This window comes from Salmo salar, chromosome 07 (genome assembly GCF_965601325.2).
Source record: "Salmo salar chromosome 07, fSalSal1, whole genome shotgun sequence".
NCBI classification, from domain to species: Eukaryota; Metazoa; Chordata; class Actinopteri; order Salmoniformes; family Salmonidae; genus Salmo; species Salmo salar.
In genome coordinates, this window is record NC_138297.1 from 28,221,282 (window position 1) to 28,236,918 (window position 15,637).

Below are 15,637 nucleotides of genomic sequence, written 5' to 3' on the forward strand. Positions count from 1 at the left end.
ATTTCGCTTGAAGGACAATGTTGGTCCAGTATGTGTGTGTTTGTGTGAATATGTGTGCCTATACTCCATGAAAGTGACTCGCCATTACATCATTCTTCCGGGGTCAGTCCCCTAATTATTTTGAATGGGCTTGGCGATCATATATTACATTCGTGAAAACGCAGTTGTTTAATATATATATTTATCAAATTATATTTGTGATTGTGGCTGAATTTACTCCTGCCAGATGCCTTTTTATATAATGTTGCGCTGACGAACATTGTGCTACATTTTTGCCCTTTTAAAGCCATTCAAAAAGCTAACAAACGTTAGAAAACTACAGGGCTACTTCCTTGAAAATGTTGCGACACTTTCCATGCACGTTGATACAACCATTGGAACAAAGTGTTGTTGTTTCGTAAACTCCATGTACAGTTGGATGAGATCACGGATGGCCAGCGATCAAGTGTTAGGGTCAGACACACAACAAGTCTCTGTGGCGCAATTGGTTAGCGCGTTAGACTGTTAATCTAAAGGTTGGTGGTTCGAGCCCACCCAGGGACGTGAGTTTTCAGTTTGTTATGCTCCATGATGCGGATGTGACATCCTGGACCTGTAATGAGATTCCCTGTTACTTTGTCCTGCTGAGAGTCAATGCCAACACAAGCCTCTCTAGTGCAATCAGTTAGTGTGTTTGACAATCTATCTAAAGATTGGTGCTTCGACACTACCCATGGATGACATTTTTCAGATTGTAGCGATGTGAAACTTCCTGACTTGTAGTGAGCTTCCATGAGACTTTGGCCTGCTGAGGGTCAATATAATCACAAGTCTCTGTGGCGCAATTGGTTAGCGCCTTAGGCCGTTGGTTTAAAAGTTGGTGATTTGAGCCCACCCAGAGATGCTATCTTTCCATTTATAGTGATGTGGAAAGACCTTCCTGGATTTACAGTAAGCTCGCTTTTGACCTGCTTTGTTTCCTATTGTCACATGTGATTGGTGTGTTGTTGAACATGAAAGATGACAAGTTCCTATACCTGCTGCTATACTATACCAAAATGGCTGTCAATGGTCTCTGATATTATGTTACTCAATAGCTTGATCATTCTGTGTTCTCCATGGAACATATCATTTATTCATATTAATCCGGCAAGTATGACAATGTAAATGATGTCAATCTGGCATGAAAACCCTTAGCATTTAAATGTATTTCGCTTGAAGGACAATGTTGGTCCAGTATGTGTGTGTTTGTGTGAATATGTGTGCCTATACTCCATGAAAGTGACTCGCCATTACATCATTCTTCCGGGGTCAGTCCCCTAATTATTTTGAATGGGCTTGGCGATCATATATTACATTCGTGAAAACGCAGTTGTTTAATATATATATTTATCAAATTATATTTGTGATTGTGGCTGAATTTACACCTGCCAGATGCCTTTTTATATAATGTTGCGCTGACGAACATTGTGCTACATTTTTGCCCTTTTAAAGCCATTCAAAAAGCTAACAAACGTTAGAAAACTACAGGGCTACTTCCTTGAAAATGTTGCGGCACTTTCGATGCACGTTGACACAACCATTGGAACAAAGTGTTGTTGTTTCGTAAACTCCATGTACAGTTGGATGAGATCACGGATTGCCAGCGATCAAGTGTCAGGGTCAGACACACAACAAGTCTCTGTGGCGCAATTGGTTAGCGCGTTAGACTGTTAATCTAAAGGTTGGTGGTTCGAGCCCACCCAGGGACGTGAGTTTTCAGTTTGTTGTGCTCCATGATGCGGATGTGACATCCTGGACCTGTAATGAGATTCCCTGTTACTTTGTCCTGCTGAGAGTCAATGCCAACACAAGCCTCTCTAGTGCAATCAGTTAGTGTGTTTGACAATCTATCTAAAGATTGGTGCTTCGACACCACCCATGGATGACATTTTTCAGATTGTAGCGAAGTGAAACTTCCTGACTTGTAGTGAGCTTCCATGAGACTTTGGCCTGCTGAGGGTCAATATAATCACAAGTCTCTGTGGCGCAATTGGTTAGCGCCTTAGGCCTTTGGTTTAAAGGTTGGTGATTTGAGCCCACCCAGAGATGCTATCTTCCCATTTATAGTGATGTGGAAAGACCTTCCTGGATTTACAGTAAGCTCGCTTTTGACCTGCTTTGTTTCCTATTGTCACATGTGATTGGTGTGTTGTTGAACATGAAAGATGACAAGTTCCTATACCTGCTGCTATACTATACCAAAATGGCTGTCAATGGTCTCTGATATTATGTTACTCAATAGCTTGATCATTCTGTGTTCTCCATGGAACATATCATTTATTCATATTAATCCGGCAAGTATGACAATGTAAATGATGTCAATCTGGCATGAAAACCCTTAGCATTTAAATGTATTTCGCTTGAAGGACAATGTTGGTCCAGTATGTGTGTGTTTGTGTGAATATGTGTGCCTATACTCCATGAAAGTGACTCGCCATTACATCATTCTTCCGGGGTCAGTCCCCTAATTATTTTGAATGGGCTTGGCGATCATATATTACATTCGTGAAAACGCAGTTGTTTAATATATATATTTATCAAATTATATTTGTGATTGTGGCTGAATTTACACCTGCCAGATGCCTTTTTATATAATGTTGCGCTGACGAACATTGTGCTACATTTTTGCCCTTTTAAAGCCATTCAAAAAGCTAACAAACGTTAGAAAACTACAGGGCTACTTCCTTGAAAATGTTGCGGCACTTTCGATGCACGTTGACACAACCATTGGAACAAAGTGTTGTTGTTTCGTAAACTCCATGTACAGTTGGATGAGATCACGGATTGCCAGCGATCAAGTGTCAGGGTCAGACACACAACAAGTCTCTGTGGCGCAATTGGTTAGCGCGTTAGACTGTTAATCTAAAGGTTGGTGGTTCGAGCCCACCCAGGGACGTGAGTTTTCAGTTTGTTGTGCTCCATGATGCGGATGTGACATCCTGGACCTGTAATGAGATTCCCTGTTACTTTGTCCTGCTGAGAGTCAATGCCAACACAAGCCTCTCTAGTGCAATCAGTTAGTGTGTTTGACAATCTATCTAAAGATTGGTGCTTCGACACCACCCATGGATGACATTTTTCAGATTGTAGCGAAGTGAAACTTCCTGACTTGTAGTGAGCTTCCATGAGACTTTGGCCTGCTGAGGGTCAATATAATCACAAGTCTCTGTGGCGCAATTGGTTAGCGCCTTAGGCCTTTGGTTTAAAGGTTGGTGATTTGAGCCCACCCAGAGATGCTATCTTCCCATTTATAGTGATGTGGAAAGACCTTCCTGGATTTACAGTAAGCTCGCTTTTGACCTGCTTTGTTTCCTATTGTCACATGTGATTGGTGTGTTGTTGAACATGAAAGATGACAAGTTCCTATACCTGCTGCTATACTATACCAAAATGGCTGTCAATGGTCTCTGATATTATGTTACTCAATAGCTTGATCATTCTGTGTTCTCCATGGAACATATCATTTATTCATATTAATCCGGCAAGTATGACAATGTAAATGATGTCAATCTGGCATGAAAACCCTTAGCATTTAAATGTATTTCGCTTGAAGGACAATGTTGGTCCAGTATGTGTGTGTTTGTGTGAATATGTGTGCCTATACTCCATGAAAGTGACTCGCCATTACATCATTCTTCCGGGGTCAGTCCCCTAATTATTTTGAATGGGCTTGGCGATCATATATTACATTCGTGAAAACGCAGTTGTTTAATATATATATTTATCAAATTATATTTGTGATTGTGGCTGAATTTACACCTGCCAGATGCCTTTTTATATAATGTTGCGCTGACGAACATTGTGCTACATTTTTGCCCTTTTAAAGCCATTCAAAAAGCTAACAAACGTTAGAAAACTACAGGGCTACTTCCTTGAAAATGTTGCGGCACTTTCGATGCACGTTGACACAACCATTGGAACAAAGTGTTGTTGTTTCGTAAACTCCATGTACAGTTGGATGAGATCACGGATGGCCAGCGATCAAGTGTTAGGGTCAGACACACAACAAGTCTCTGTGGCGCAATTAGTTAGCGCGTTAGACTGTTAATCTAAAGGTTGGTGGTTCGAGCCCACCCAGGGACGTGAGTTTCCAGTTTGTTATGCTCCATGATGCGGATGTGACATCCTGGACCTGTAATGAGATTCCCTGTTACTTTGTCCTGCTGAGAGTCAATGCCAACACAAGCCTCTCTAGTGCAATCAGTTAGTGTGTTTGACAATCTATCTAAAGATTGGTGCTTCGACACCACCCATGGATGACATTTTTCAGATTGTAGCGATGTGAAACTTCCTGACTTGTAGTGAGCTTCCATGAGACTTTGGCCTGCTTTGGGTCAATATAATCACAAGTCTCTGTGGCGCAATTGGTTAGCGCCTTAGGCTGTTGGTTTAAAGGTTGGTGATTTGAGCCCACCCAGAGATGCTATCTTTCCATTTATAGTGATGTGGAAAGACCTTCCTGGATTTACAGTAAGCTCGCTTTTGACCTGCTTTGTTTCCTATTGTCACATGTGATTGGTGTGTTGTTGAACATGAAAGATGACAAGTTCCTATACCTGCTGCTATACTATACCAAAATGGCTGTCAATGGTCTCTGATATTATGTTACTCAATAGCTTGATCATTCTGTGTTCTCCATGGAACATATCATTTATTCATATTAATCCGGCAAGTATGACAATGTAAATGATGTCAATCTGGCATGAAAACCCTTAGCATTTCAATGTATTTCGCTTGAAGGACAATGTTGGTCCAGTATGTGTGTGTTTGTGTGAATATGTGTGCCTATACTCCATGAAAGTGACTCGCCATTACATCATTCTTCCGGGGTCAGTCCCCTAATTATTTTGAATGGGCTTGGCGATCATATATTACATTCGTGAAAACGCAGTTGTTTAATATATATATTTATCAAATTATATTTGTGATTGTGGCTGAATTTACTCCTGCCAGATGCCTTTTTATATAATGTTGCGCTGACGAACATTGTGCTACATTTTTGCCCTTTTAAAGCCATTCAAAAAGCTAACTAACGTTAGAAAACTACAGGGCTACTTCCTTGAAAATGTTGCGGCACTTTCGATGCACGTTGACACAACCATTGGAACAAAGTGTTGTTGTTTCGTAAACTCCATGTACAGTTGGATGAGATCACGGATTGCCAGCGATCAAGTGTCAGGGTCAGACACACAACAAGTCTCTGTGGCGCAATTGGTTAGCGCGTTAGACTGTTAATCTAAAGGTTGGTGGTTCGAGCCCACCCAGGGACGTGAGTTTTCAGTTTGTTGTGCTCCATGATGCGGATGTGACATCCTGGACCTGTAATGAGATTCCCTGTTACTTTGTCCTGCTGAGAGTCAATGCCAACACAAGCCTCTCTAGTGCAATCAGTTAGTGTGTTTGACAATCTATCTAAAGATTGGTGCTTCGACACCACCCATGGATGACATTTTTCAGATTGTAGCGATGTGAAACTTCCTGACTTGTAGTGAGCTTCCATGAGACTTTGGCCTGCTGAGGGTCAATATAATCACAAGTCTCTGTGGCGCAATTGGTTAGCGCCTTAGGCCGTTGGTTTAAAGGTTGGTGATTTGAGCCCACCCAGAGATGCTATCTTTCCATTTATAGTGATGTGGAAAGACCTTCCTGGATTTACAGTAAGCTCGCTTTTCACCTGCTTTGTTTCCTATTGTCACATGTGATTGGTGTGTTGTTGAACATGAAAGATGACAAGTTCCTATACCTGCTGCTATACTATACCAAAATGGCTGTCAATGGTCTCTGATATTATGTTACTCAATAGCTTGATCATTCTGTGTTCTCCATGGAACATATCATTTATTCATATTAATCCGGCAAGTATGACAATGTAAATGATGTCAATCTGGCATGAAAACCCTTAGCATTTCAATGTATTTCGCTTGAAGGACAATGTTGGTCCAGTATGTGTGTGTTTGTGTGAATATGTGTGCCTATACTCCATGAAAGTGACTCGCCATTACATCATTCTTCCGGGGTCAGTCCCCTAATTATTTTGAATGGGCTTGGCGATCATATATTACATTCGTGAAAACGCAGTTGTTTAATATATATATTTATCAAATTATATTTGTAATCGTGGCTGAATTTACTCCTGCCAGATGCCTTTTTATATAATGTTGCGCTGACGAACATTGTGCTACATTTTTGCCCTTTTAAAGCCATTCAAAAAGCTAACAAACGTTAGAAAACTACAGGGCTACTTCCTTGAAAATGTTGCGGCACTTTCCATGCACGTTGATACAACCATTGGAACAAAGTGTTGTTGTTTCGTAAACTCCATGTACAGTTGGATGAGATCACGGATGGCCAGCGATCAAGTGTTAGGGTCAGACACACAACAAGTCTCTGTGGCGCAATTGGTTAGCGCGTTAGACTGTTAATCTAAAGGTTGGTGGTTCGAGCCCACCCAGGGACGTGAGTTTTCAGTTTGTTGTGCTCCATGATGCGGATGTGACATCCTGGACCTGTAATGAGATTCCCTGTTACTTTGTCCTGCTGAGAGTCAATGCCAACACAAGCCTCTCTAGTGCAATCAGTTAGTGTGTTTGACAATCTATCTAAAGATTGGTGCTTCGACACCACCCATGGATGACATTTTTCAGATTGTAGCGATGTGAAACTTCCTGACTTGTAGTGAGCTTCCATGAGACTTTGGCCTGCTGAGGGTCAATATAATCACAAGTCTCTGTGGCGCAATTGGTTAGCGCCTTAGGCCGTTGGTTTAAAGGTTGGTGATTTGAGCCCACCCAGAGATGCTATCTTTCCATTTATAGTGATGTGGAAAGACCTTCCTGGATTTACAGTAAGCTCGCTTTTCACCTGCTTTGTTTCCTATTGTCACATGTGATTGGTGTGTTGTTGAACATGAAAGATGACAAGTTCCTATACCTGCTGCTATACTATACCAAAATGGCTGTCAATGGTCTCTGATATTATGTTACTCAATAGCTTGATCATTCTGTGTTCTCCATGGAACATATCATTTATTCATATTAATCCGGCAAGTATGACAATGTAAATGATGTCAATCTGGCATGAAAACCCTTAGCATTTCAATGTATTTCGCTTGAAGGACAATGTTGGTCCAGTATGTGTGTGTTTGTGTGAATATGTGTGCCTATACTCCATGAAAGTGACTCGCCATTACATCATTCTTCCGGGGTCAGTCCCCTAATTATTTTGAATGGGCTTGGCGATCATATATTACATTCGTGAAAACGCAGTTGTTTAATATATATATTTATCAAATTATATTTGTAATCGTGGCTGAATTTACTCCTGCCAGATGCCTTTTTATATAATGTTGCGCTGACGAACATTGTGCTACATTTTTGCCCTTTTAAAGCCATTCAAAAAGCTAACAAACGTTAGAAAACTACAGGGCTACTTCCTTGAAAATGTTGCGGCACTTTCCATGCACGTTGATACAACCATTGGAACAAAGTGTTGTTGTTTCGTAAACTCCATGTACAGTTGGATGAGATCACGGATGGCCAGCGATCAAGTGTTAGGGTCAGACACACAACAAGTCTCTGTGGCGCAATTGGTTAGCGCGTTAGACTGTTAATCTAAAGGTTGGTGGTTCGAGCCCACCCAGGGACGTGAGTTTTCAGTTTGTTATGCTCCATGATGCGGATGTGACATCCTGGACCTGTAATGAGATTCCCTGTTACTTTGTCCTGCTGAGAGTCAATGCCAACACAAGCCTCTCTAGTGCAATCAGTTAGTGTGTTTGACAATCTATCTAAAGATTGGTGCTTCGACACCACCCATGGATGACATTTTTCAGATTGTAGCGATGTGAAACTTCCTGACTTGTAGTGAGCTTCCATGAGACTTTGGCCTGCTGAGGGTCAATATAATCTCAAGTCTCTGTGGCGCAATTGGTTAGCGCCTTAGGCCGTTGGTTTAAAAGTTGGTGATTTGAGCCCACCCAGAGATGCTATCTTTCCATTTATAGTGATGTGGAAAGACCTTCCTGGATTTACAGTAAGCTCGCTTTTGACCTGCTTTGTTTCCTATTGTCACATGTGATTGGTGTGTTGTTGAACATGAAAGATGACAAGTTCCTATACCTGCTGCTATACTATACCAAAATGGCTGTCAATGGTCACTGATATTATGTTACTCAATAGCTTGATCATTCTGTGTTCTCCATGGAACATATCATTTATTCATATTAATCCGGCAAGTATGACAATGTAAATGATGTCAATCTGGCATGAAAACCCTTAGCATTTAAATGTATTTCGCTTGAAGGACAATGTTGGTCCAGTATGTGTGTGTTTGTGTGAATATGTGTGCCTATACTCCATGAAAGTGACTCGCCATTACATCATTCTTCCGGGGTCAGTCCCCTAATTATTTTGAATGGGCTTGGCGATCATATATTACATTCGTGAAAACGCAGATGTTTAATATATATATTTATCAAATTATATTTGTGATTGTGGCTGAATTTACTCCTGCCAGATGCCTTTTTATATAATGTTGCGCTGACGAACATTGTGCTACATTTTTGCCCTTTTAAAGCCATTCAAAAAGCTAACAAACGTTAGAAAACTACAGGGCTACTTCCTTGAAAATGTTGCGGCACTTTCCATGCACGTTGATACAACCATTGGAACAAAGTGTTGTTGTTTCGTAAACTCCATGTACAGTTGGATGAGATCACGGATGGCCAGCGATCAAGTGTTAGGGTCAGACACACAACAAGTCTCTGTGGCGCAATTGGTTAGCGCGTTAGACTGTTAATCTAAAGGTTGGTGGTTCGAGCCCACCCAGGGACGTGAGTTTTCAGTTTGTTATGCTCCATGATGCGGATGTGACATCCTGGACCTGTAATGAGATTCCCTGTTACTTTGTCCTGCTGAGAGTCAATGCCAACACAAGCCTCTCTAGTGCAATCAGTTAGTGTGTTTGACAATCTATCTAAAGATTGGTGCTTCGACACCACCCATGGATGACATTTTTCAGATTGTAGCGATGTGAAACTTCCTGACTTGTAGTGAGCTTCCATGAGACTTTGGCCTGCTGAGGGTCAATATAATCACAAGTCTCTGTGGCGCAATTGGTTAGCGCCTTAGGCTGTTGGTTTAAAGGTTGGTGATTTGAGCCCACCCAGAGATGCTATCTTTCCATTTATAGTGATGTGGAAAGACCTTCCTGGATTTACAGTAAGCTCGCTTTTGACCTGCTTTGTTTCCTATTGTCACATGTGATTGGTGTGTTGTTGAACATGAAAGATGACAAGTTCCTATACCTGCTGTTATACTATACCAAAATGGCTGTCAATGGTCACTGATATTATGTTACTCAATAGCTTGATCATTCTGTGTTCTCCATGGAACATATCATTTATTCATATTAATCCGGCAATTATGACAATGTAAATGATGTCAATCTGGCATGAAAACCCTTGGCATTTAAATGTATTTCGCTTGAAGGACAATGTTGGTCCAGTATGTGTGTGTTTGTGTGAATATGTGTGCCTATACTCCATGAAAGTGACTCGCCATTACATCATTCTTCCGGGGTCAGTCCCCTAATTATTTTGAATGGGCTTGGCGATCATATATTACATTCGTGAAAACGCAGTTGTTTAATATATATATTTATCAAATTATATTTGTGATTGTGGCTGAATTTACTCCTGCCAGATGCCTTTTTATATAATGTTGCGCTGACGAACATTGTGCTACATTTTTGCCCTTTTAAAGCCATTCAAAAAGCTAACAAACGTTAGAAAACTACAGGGCTACTTCCTTGAAAATGTTGCGACACTTTCCATGCACGTTGATACAACCATTGGAACAAAGTGTTGTTGTTTCGTAAACTCCATGTACAGTTGGATGAGATCACGGATGGCCAGCGATCAAGTGTTAGGGTCAGACACACAACAAGTCTCTGTGGCGCAATTGGTTAGTGCGTTAGACTGTTAATCTAAAGGTTGGTGGTTCGAGCCCACCCAGGGACGTGAGTTTTCAGTTTGTTATGCTCCATGATGCGGATGTGACATCCTGGACCTGTAATGAGATTCCCTGTTACTTTGTCCTGCTGAGAGTCAATGCCAACACAAGCCTCTCTAGTGCAATCAGTTAGTGTGTTTGACAATCTATCTAAAGATTGGTGCTTCGACACGACCCATGGATGACATTTTTCAGATTGTAGCGATGTGAAACTTCCTGACTTGTAGTGAGCTTCCATGAGACTTTGGCCTGCTGAGGGTCAATATAATCACAAGTCTCTGTGGCGCAATTGGTTAGCGCCTTAGGCCGTTGGTTTAAAGGTTGGTGATTTGAGCCCACCCAGAGATGCTATCTTTCCATTTATAGTGATGTGGAAAGACCTTCCTGGATTTACAGTAAGCTCGCTTTTGACCTGCTTTGTTTCCTATTGTCACATGTGATTGGTGTGTTGTTGAACATGAAAGATGACAAGTTCCTATACCTGCTGCTATACTATACCAAAATGGCTGTCAATGGTCACTGATATTATGTTACTCAATAGCTTGATCATTCTGTGTTCTCCATGGAACATATCATTTATTCATATTAATCCGGCAAGTATGACAATGTAAATGATGTCAATCTGGCATGAAAACCCTTAGCATTTAAATGTATTTCGCTTGAAGGACAATGTTGGTCCAGTATGTGTGTGTTTGTGTGAATATGTGTGCCTATACTCCATGAAAGTGACTCGCCATTACATCATTCTTCCGGGGTCAGTCCCCTAATTATTTTGAATGGGCTTGGCGATCATATATTACATTCGTGAAAACGCAGTTGTTTAATATATATATTTATCAAATTATATTTGTGATTGTGGCTGAATTTACTCCTGCCAGATGCCTTTTTATATAATGTTGCGCTGACGAACATTGTGCTACATTTTTGCCCTTTTAAAGCCATTCAAAAAGCTAACAAACGTTAGAAAACTACAGGGCTACTTCCTTGAAAATGTTGCGACACTTTCCATGCACGTTGATACAACCATTGGAACAAAGTGTTGTTGTTTCGTAAACTCCATGTACAGTTGGATGAGATCACGGATGGCCAGCGATCAAGTGTTAGGGTCAGACACACAACACGTCTCTGTGGCGCAATTGTTTAGCGCGTTAGACTGTTAATCTAAAGGTTGGTGGTTCGAGCCCACCCAGGGACGTGAGTTTTCAGTTTGTTATGCTCCATGATGCGGATGTGACATCCTGGACCTGTAATGAGATTCCCTGTTACTTTGTCCTGCTGAGAGTCAATGCCAACACAAGCCTCTCTAGTGCAATCAGTTAGTGTGTTTGACAATCTATCTAAAGATTGGTGCTTCGACACCACCCATGGATGACATTTTTCAGATTGTAGCGATGTGAAACTTCCTGACTTGTAGTGAGCTTCCATGAGACTTTGGACTGCTGAGGGTCAATATAATTATAAGTCTCTGTGGCGCAATTGGTTAGCACCTTAGGCTGTTGGTTTAAAGGTTGGTGATTTGAGCCCACCCAGAGATGCTATCTTTCCATTTATAGTGATGTGGAAAGACCTTCCTGGATTTACAGTAAGCTCGCTTTTGACCTGCTTTGTTTCCTATTGTCACATGTGATTGGTGTGTTGTTGAACATGAAAGATGACAAGTTCCTATACCTGCTGCTATACTATACCAAAATGGCTGTCAATGGTCTCTGATATTATGTTACTCAATAGCTTGATCATTCTGTGTTCTCCATGGAACATATCATTTATTCATATTAATCCGGCAAGTATGACAATGTAAATGATGTCAATCTGGCATGAAAACCCTTAGCATTTAAATGTATTTCGCTTGAAGGACAATGTTGGTCCAGTATGTGTGTGTTTGTGTGAATATGTGTGCCTATACTCCATGAAAGTGACTCGCCATTACATCATTCTTCCGGGGTCAGTCCCCTAATTATTTTGAATGGGCTTGGCGATCATATATTACATTCGTGAAAACGCAGTTGTTTAATATATATATTTATCAAATTATATTTGTGATTGTGGCTGAATTTACTCCTGCCAGATGCCTTTTTATATAATGTTGCGCTGACGAACATTGTGCTACATTTTTGCCCTTTTAAAGCCATTCAAAAAGCTAACAAACGTTAGAAAACTACAGGGCTACTTCCTTGAAAATGTTGCGGCACTTTCCATGCACGTTGATACAACCATTGGAACAAAGTGTTGTTGTTTCGTAAACTCCATGTACAGTTGGATGAGATCACGGATGGCCAGCGATCAAGTGTTAGGGTCAGACACACAACAAGTCTCTGTGGCGCAATTGGTTAGCGCGTTAGACTGTTAATCTAAAGGTTGGTGGTTCGAGCCCACCCAGGGACGTGAGTTTTCAGTTTGTTATGCTCCATGATGCGGATGTGACATCCTGGACCTGTAATGAGATTCCCTGTTACTTTGTCCTGCTGAGAGTCAATGCCAACACAAGCCTCTCTAGTGCAATCAGTTAGTGTGTTTGACAATCTATCTAAAGATTGGTGCTTCGACACGACCCATGGATGACATTTTTCAGATTGTAGCGATGTGAAACTTCCTGACTTGTAGTGAGCTTCCATGAGACTTTGGCCTGCTGAGGGTCAATATAATCACAAGTCTCTGTGGCGCAATTGGTTAGCGCCTTAGGCCGTTGGTTTAAAGGTTGGTGATTTGAGCCCACCCAGAGATGCTATCTTTCCATTTATAGTGATGTGGAAAGACCTTCCTGGATTTACAGTAAGCTCGCTTTTGACCTGCTTTGTTTCCTATTGTCACATGTGATTGGTGTGTTGTTGAACATGAAAGATGACAAGTTCCTATACCTGCTGCTATACTATACCAAAATGGCTGTCAATGGTCACTGATATTATGTTACTCAATAGCTTGATCATTCTGTGTTCTCCATGGAACATATCATTTATTCATATTAATCCGGCAAGTATGACAATGTAAATGATGTCAATCTGGCATGAAAACCCTTAGCATTTAAATGTATTTCGCTTGAAGGACAATGTTGGTCCAGTATGTGTGTGTTTGTGTGAATATGTGTGCCTATACTCCATGAAAGTGACTCGCCATTACATCATTCTTCCGGGGTCAGTCCCCTAATTATTTTGAATGGGCTTGGCGATCATATATTACATTCGTGAAAACGCAGTAGTTTAATATATATATTTATCAAATTATATTTGTGATTGTGGCTGAATTTACTCCTGCCAGATGCCTTTTTATATAATGTTGCGCTGACGAACATTGTGCTACATTTTTGCCCTTTTAAAGCCATTCAAAAAGCTAACAAACGTTAGAAAACTACAGGGCTACTTCCTTGAAAATGTTGCGACACTTTCCATGCACGTTGATACAACCATTGGAACAAAGTGTTGTTGTTTCGTAAACTCCATGTACAGTTGGATGAGATCACGGATGGCCAGCGATCAAGTGTTAGGGTCAGACACACAACAAGTCTCTGTGGCGCAATTGGTTAGCGCGTTAGACTGTTAATCTAAAGGTTGGTGGTTCGAGCCCACCCAGGGACGTGAGTTTTCAGTTTGTTATGCTCCATGATGCGGATGTGACATCCTGGACCTGTAATGAGATTCCCTGTTACTTTGTCCTGCTGAGAGTCAATGCCAACACAAGCCTCTCTAGTGCAATCAGTTAGTGTGTTTGACAATCTATCTAAAGATTGGTGCTTCGACACCACCCATGGATGACATTTTTCAGATTGTAGCGATGTGAAACTTCCTGACTTGTAGTGAGCTTCCATGAGACTTTGGCCTGCTGAGGGTCAATATAATCACAAGTCTCTGTGGCGCAATTGGTTAGCGCCTTAGGCTGTTGGTTTAAAGGTTGGTGATTTGAGCCCACCCAGAGATGCTATCTTTCCATTTATAGTGATGTGGAAAGACCTTCCTGGATTTACAGTAAGCTCGCTTTTGACCTGCTTTGTTTCCTATTGTCACATGTGATTGGTGTGTTGTTGAACATGAAAGATGACAAGTTCCTATACCTGCTGTTATACTATACCAAAATGGCTGTCAATGGTCACTGATATTATGTTACTCAATAGCTTGATCATTCTGTGTTCTCCATGGAACATATCATTTATTCATATTAATCCGGCAATTATGACAATGTAAATGATGTCAATCTGGCATGAAAACCCTTAGCATTTAAATGTATTTCGCTTGAAGGACAATGTTGGTCCAGTATGTGTGTGTTTGTGTGAATATGTGTGCCTATACTCCATGAAAGTGACTCGCCATTACATCATTCTTCCGGGGTCAGTCCCCTAATTATTTTGAATGGGCTTGGCGATCATATATTACATTCGTGAAAACGCAGTTGTTTAATATATATATTTATCAAATTATATTTGTGATTGTGGCTGAATTTACTCCTGCCAGATGCCTTTTTATATAATGTTGCGCTGACGAACATTGTGCTACATTTTTGCCCTTTTAAAGCCATTCAAAAAGCTAACAAACGTTAGAAAACTACAGGGCTACTTCCTTGAAAATGTTGCGACACTTTCCATGCACGTTGATACAACCATTGGAACAAAGTGTTGTTGTTTCGTAAACTCCATGTACAGTTGGATGAGATCACGGATGGCCAGCGATCAAGTGTTAGGGTCAGACACACAACAAGTCTCTGTGGCGCAATTGGTTAGCGCGTTAGACTGTTAATCTAAAGGTTGGTGGTTCGAGCCCACCCAGGGACGTGAGTTTTCAGTTTGTTATGCTCCATGATGCGGATGTGACATCCTGGACCTGTAATGAGATTCCCTGTTACTTTGTCCTGCTGAGAGTCAATGCCAACACAAGCCTCTCTAGTGCAATCAGTTAGTGTGTTTGACAATCTATCTAAAGATTGGTGCTTCGACACGACCCATGGATGACATTTTTCAGATTGTAGCGATGTGAAACTTCCTGACTTGTAGTGAGCTTCCATGAGACTTTGGCCTGCTGAGGGTCAATATAATCACAAGTCTCTGTGGCGCAATTGGTTAGCGCCTTAGGCTGTTGGTTTAAAGGTTGGTGATTTGAGCCCACCCAGAGATGCTATCTTTCCATTTATAGTGATGTGGAAAGACCTTCCTGGATTTACAGTAAGCTCGCTTTTGACCTGCTTTGTTTCCTATTGTCACATGTGATTGGTGTGTTGTTGAACATGAAAGATGACAAGTTCCTATACCTGCTGTTATACTATACCAAAATGGCTGTCAATGGTCACTGATATTATGTTACTCAATAGCTTGATCATTCTGTGTTCTCCATGGAACATATCATTTATTCATATTAATCCGGCAATTATGACAATGTAAATGATGTCAATCTGGCATGAAAACCCTTAGCATTTAAATGTATTTCGCTTGAAGGACAATGTTGGTCCAGTATGTGTGTGTTTGTGTGAATATGTGTGCCTATACTCCATGAAAGTGACTCGCCATTACATCATTCTTCCGGGGTCAGTCCCCTAATTATTTTGAATGGGCTTGGCGATCATATATTACATTCGTGAAAACGCAGTTGTTTAATATATATATTTATCAAATTATATTTGTGATTGTG

General features: G+C 41.0%; 13 non-coding genes across 13 annotated transcripts; all 13 read left to right on the top strand.

Moving 5' to 3' along the window:
- The first annotated feature begins 469 nt into the window (after positions 1-469).
- trnan-guu (transfer RNA asparagine (anticodon GUU)) lies at positions 470-543 on the top strand. Its single transcript has one exon. It is a non-coding gene; the product is annotated as a tRNA-Asn (tRNA).
- A 1,113-nt stretch (positions 544-1,656) lies between these two features.
- trnan-guu (transfer RNA asparagine (anticodon GUU)) lies at positions 1,657-1,730 on the top strand. Its single transcript has one exon. It is a non-coding gene; the product is annotated as a tRNA-Asn (tRNA).
- A 1,113-nt stretch (positions 1,731-2,843) lies between these two features.
- On the top strand, positions 2,844-2,917 carry trnan-guu (transfer RNA asparagine (anticodon GUU)). The gene has a single exon. It is a non-coding gene; the product is annotated as a tRNA-Asn (tRNA).
- Positions 2,918-4,030: 1,113 nt separating this feature from the next.
- On the top strand, positions 4,031-4,104 carry trnan-guu (transfer RNA asparagine (anticodon GUU)). The gene has a single exon. It is a non-coding gene; the product is annotated as a tRNA-Asn (tRNA).
- Positions 4,105-5,217: 1,113 nt separating this feature from the next.
- On the top strand, positions 5,218-5,291 carry trnan-guu (transfer RNA asparagine (anticodon GUU)). The gene has a single exon. It is a non-coding gene; the product is annotated as a tRNA-Asn (tRNA).
- A 1,113-nt stretch (positions 5,292-6,404) lies between these two features.
- trnan-guu (transfer RNA asparagine (anticodon GUU)) lies at positions 6,405-6,478 on the top strand. The gene has a single exon. It is a non-coding gene; the product is annotated as a tRNA-Asn (tRNA).
- A 1,113-nt stretch (positions 6,479-7,591) lies between these two features.
- Positions 7,592-7,665, top strand: trnan-guu (transfer RNA asparagine (anticodon GUU)). Its single transcript has one exon. It is a non-coding gene; the product is annotated as a tRNA-Asn (tRNA).
- A 1,113-nt stretch (positions 7,666-8,778) lies between these two features.
- On the top strand, positions 8,779-8,852 carry trnan-guu (transfer RNA asparagine (anticodon GUU)). The gene has a single exon. It is a non-coding gene; the product is annotated as a tRNA-Asn (tRNA).
- A 1,113-nt stretch (positions 8,853-9,965) lies between these two features.
- trnan-guu (transfer RNA asparagine (anticodon GUU)) lies at positions 9,966-10,039 on the top strand. The gene has a single exon. It is a non-coding gene; the product is annotated as a tRNA-Asn (tRNA).
- Positions 10,040-11,152: 1,113 nt separating this feature from the next.
- Positions 11,153-11,226, top strand: trnan-guu (transfer RNA asparagine (anticodon GUU)). The gene has a single exon. It is a non-coding gene; the product is annotated as a tRNA-Asn (tRNA).
- Positions 11,227-12,339: 1,113 nt separating this feature from the next.
- trnan-guu (transfer RNA asparagine (anticodon GUU)) lies at positions 12,340-12,413 on the top strand. Its single transcript has one exon. It is a non-coding gene; the product is annotated as a tRNA-Asn (tRNA).
- Positions 12,414-13,526: 1,113 nt separating this feature from the next.
- trnan-guu (transfer RNA asparagine (anticodon GUU)) lies at positions 13,527-13,600 on the top strand. Its single transcript has one exon. It is a non-coding gene; the product is annotated as a tRNA-Asn (tRNA).
- Positions 13,601-14,713: 1,113 nt separating this feature from the next.
- trnan-guu (transfer RNA asparagine (anticodon GUU)) lies at positions 14,714-14,787 on the top strand. The gene has a single exon. It is a non-coding gene; the product is annotated as a tRNA-Asn (tRNA).
- Positions 14,788-15,637: the final 850 nt, after the last annotated feature.